The sequence below is a fragment of the Citrus sinensis genome, chromosome 3, assembly GCF_022201045.2.
Source record: "Citrus sinensis cultivar Valencia sweet orange chromosome 3, DVS_A1.0, whole genome shotgun sequence".
Taxonomy (NCBI): domain Eukaryota; kingdom Viridiplantae; phylum Streptophyta; class Magnoliopsida; order Sapindales; family Rutaceae; genus Citrus; species Citrus sinensis.
In genome coordinates this window covers 23361228-23365818 of record NC_068558.1, presented here as the reverse complement: position 1 = coordinate 23365818, position 4591 = coordinate 23361228, and positions in this window count along the sequence as shown.

The following is a 4591-nucleotide window of genomic DNA, read 5'->3' as shown; positions in this document are numbered from 1 at the left end:
CAAATCCAATCACCCATTTACAAAATTAATTCTACACACAATTAAAATCCACCTCCTCGTAGGATCGACACTCGTCACCATTGATCTATATTACAATAGATTCGTGCGCTTGTGAGTTCAATAAAATTTGCACAACAATCTTCATTCTTCATACTATTGGACACCATAATTAAGTTTGTTTAGGTGGTGGTGGATCGTAAATAATGTCACACTGGCAGATGTGCTGGTTGACAGTTGATGGTTTGCATAGACAATTATCTGGGCTCTTTGTTGGTCCATATTTATCGAAGAAGGCTTTAAGGCACACGAATTCTGCTTCCTTAGGATCCTTAGGACAAACGCCAGGAATTGTCATGTGTTTAGTATAGAATTTTAGTTGTCCTTTTCTTGCAAAGAAACATAAAAATCGTTAAAATGTGAGTATTCTCATATTAAAACAAATTTAAAAATAACTCTTTGGGATACAATATTTACCTTGAGAAAGATTCATAAGACATAGAAAAAAAAGTGAAGAAAAGAATGAGAACAATGAACTTCTTCATGATTTTGATTACTCCTTTTCTCAAATTGTAATACCCTAAATCCAACACGTGTGGAGCATGTGGTAAAGGAGGTTACTTATAAATAATAATCCTTCACAAAAGCCTCAATTAGAACTGAGCCAAAGTTTATTCAAACAAATCCACTAGCCTAATACTAAGGATTTTCCTTTTTCCAAATCCATAAATATAACAAAGTCTCAAAACTTTCCAATTGCAAGTGTTGTGTTAGAAAATGTATATTTATAAAGGAGAAAATCATCATTTTACATTTCAAGTCTTAGTAACATCCTTACTTTTATGTATTTAAGCTTCTTATGATTTAGGGGCATCATGGTCATTTCACAATGAACGAGAGATTAGATAGCAAAATAGACATCACTTTTGAACTCAGGACAGTCGAAAACCTCAAGAGGACCATAAAAGGAAAAATGATACTGTTCACATGTGTGATACTATTCACATGTACGGTACTGTCTATGTTACTGTTCACGACACTATTCACATAGACAGATCGATGACATGGCATTGACTGATGAGGTGTCACGATTCTATTGGACTAAAATTCTTATGTACTGTTGATCTGTGACGTAGCAGCATATCAATGGACTAAAAATTGTGCGTACGGTACATGCATATACACAGGATAACTTACAACCAAACCGCGTTACTGTTCAAACCATGTGGTCAAACCGCGTACTATTGACTGATGACGTGGCGCAATCCTGAGCGTTTGAAATGTTCTTAATTCGATGGCCATGATTTACTCAATGTATCTATAAAAAGAGGGCTCTCCCCCCTAATTTGGTATCCCTGAATTCATTTTTTAGTTCAATTTTTTGTAATTCCTTCTCCATCTTGTATTTTCTACGTATTTTAATAAATTTTCATTTTGCCCCTAGTTCAATTATGAGTAGCTAATTTTCTTTTAAGCTTGGGGTGAAGGTGAAGTCTCAACATATGCCATGGGCTTTATTTGGTAAATGTATTTTCTCTTCCCTTCAAATTTTTGTGGATGTTTTGACTTTTTGTCGATAAATAGTAATAATCTTGTCTAGATACCGCCCTGATTTCACCGGCTCCTAGTACAAGGTTATTATTATTTGGCATGATAAGCCCTTAGCACCATATTGATTAGAGTGTGGTTTGTGAGATGTGGATTCCCCCCTCATGATTTAATTGGCACTAATAAGGAATATTTAGCCCATGGTGCATGTTGATGCAAATCCAGATACCCAAGCACTTCATTTCATCTAACACTAGTTCTGCAGAGATGTATCGAGAAGAACTTAGTCTTAAATTGGGAGAAGTGTCATTTTATGGTAAAACAATGTATTATTCTCGGTCACATTATTTCAAGCAAATGTATTGAGGTTGACAAAGCAAAGGTAGATCTCATTTCCAATCTTCCTCCACCTAAAACAGTCAGAGAAGTAAGATCTTTCATTGGGCATGCTGGTTTTTATAGACGTTTCATTAAATATTTTAGCAAAGTTTCTAAACCCTTATGCAATCTACTTGCTAAGGATGTACATTTTATCTTTGATGATTCATGTCTTGTGGCATTTGAAAAATTAAAGTAGTTGTTGACATCACCCATCATTCAGCCCCCAAACTGGAGCTTACCATTTGAGCTTATGTGTGATGCATCTGATTATGCAGTAGGGGCAGTATTAGGACAAAGGGTTGATCGAATTCTCTATGTTTACTATGCTAGTATGACATTGAATGATGCACAGTTGAACTATTCAACTACTGAAAAAGAAATGTTAGCAGTAGTGTTTGCATTAGAAAATTTTCGATCTTATCTCATTGGTTGTAAAATAATTGTATTCACAGATCATGCTGCTCTTAAATATCTTCTCACAAAGAAAGATGCAAAAGCTAGGCTAATTCGTTGGGTGTTACTTTTGCAGGAATTCGATTTGGAATTTAAAGATAAAAAAGGCACAGAAAATGTTGTGGCTGACCATCTCTCTCGTCTTCATTTTGACACAATTACAGAGCCATTAACATTGAATGAGTCATTTCCAGATGAACAATTAATGAGTGTGGAAGTATTACCTTGGTATGCTGATATAGTTAATTATATTGTTATAGGTCAACTTCTAGAGCATTGGACCAAGCAAGACAAGGCCAATTTTTTGGCAGAAATAAAGAATTTCCTTTGGGATGACCCTTATTTATTCAAGTATTGTGCAGATCAAATTGTTAGACGATGTGTCCCAGAAAGAGAAATTCAGAATATTTTTTCATTCTGCCATGAACAAGCTTGTGGAGGCCATTTCAGTGCTAAGAAAATAGCAACTAAACGCTTAAACTTTCTGTTCTTCATGTGATTAGTGTCAACGAATGGAGAGCATTACACGAAGGAATATGATGTCACTAAATCCAATTTTAGTGGTTGAGATTTTTTATGTATGGGGTATCGACTTCATGGGACCCTGTCCCCCTTCTTTTGGCCATCAATACATATTGGTTGTTGTTGACTACGTATCGAAATGGGTAGAAGCAATTCCGTGTAGAACCAATTATCACAAGGTGGTGATAGAATTTTTGAAAAGCAACATTGTTTCACGCTTTGGATTCCCTCAAGCAATAATCAGTGATGGTGGTGCTCACTTTTGTAACAAAGCATTCAAAGCACTTTTGACAAAATACTCCATCACTCATAAAGTGGCGACCCTATATCATCCGCAAACCAGTGGCCAAGTTGAGATCTCCAATCGAGAAATAAAGCACATATGAGAAAAGACGGTGATGTCAGACATAAAAGATTGGTCATTAAGACTCGATGATGCATTATGGGTGTATAGAACAACTTTCAAGACCCCGATTGGGATGTCACCCTACAGGCTAGTGTATGGAAAAGCTTGCTACCTACTTGTGGAACTCGAGCATCGTGCATACTGGGCCATCAAGAAATTCAACTTTTACATGAGGCAAGCTAGCTAAAAAAGAAGATTACAACTGGCATAACTTAAAGAAATTCGCAATGATGCATACGAAAATGCCAAAATTTACAAGCAGCAAATGAAAGTCTTTCATGACAAGTAAATTATGAGAAAATCTTTCACTCCAGGTCAGAAAGTGCTTTTATTCAATTCTCACTTGCATCTATTCCTAGGTAAGTTACGCTCTCGATGGTCTGGCCCCTTTATTGTTCACACTGTTTTTCCACGTGGGGCAATTGAAATTAAGAACCCAAAGAACGGTGTCACGTTTAAAGTTAATGGTTAAAGATTAAAGCCATATCTAGAGTACCAACCACATGGAGAGGACACCGAAATAAATTTGAGTGACCCACTATATTTGAATTGAGTTTTTTTTCTTTCTTTTTGGTGATTTGATTTTTTTTCTTTCTTTTACTATTCTTTTGCTAATTGAAATTATTTTTGCATAAGTGTGTTTGTTTAACCATTAAGTTTTCTCTTATCATTGTTAATCATGAGCGTCATAGCTAAACAGTTCCTCTTAGACATTCTTAAATGACTTCAACGTGTAATATCTCATCTCAAAAGGCAGATTCAATTTTGTAAAACACATCATATTTGGGCTCTGCAACCACCAGAGTTAGTATCCCATGTTTAGGATTTAGAAAGGCGACTGAGAGACATTGAGAGAAGTGTCTACAACATCCAGTTGGAGCTTGAGGTAAATTCAATAAGAGGACGATTGTAAGTTTATTTATGTGTTTTAAGTTTGTTTTTCTTTGTTTATGTGCTTTAGTTTGTTACCCCGGTAAAGTGGTAGATAACGGTACTCCGTGACAATCAAGTCGGTTACTTCAGTTTCCCATAATAACTAATATTCTGAGGCGAAGGTATGGACAGAAACGAGATTTTACCAAAGCTTCACAATCGATTCCCTTTACTTCCTCAGAATGCCCTCTTTACAATCTATAAAGCTCGGTCCGAACGTATGCGATTGCTCATGAGGAATAACATACCTGCTGATATCCGCTGGTTAATCAAGGCCAAAGTGCAATTGGCAGGTGAGTTACCTTCAAAATTTATTGCATACATGCCTGGTTGTGGTAAAGGAAATTATGC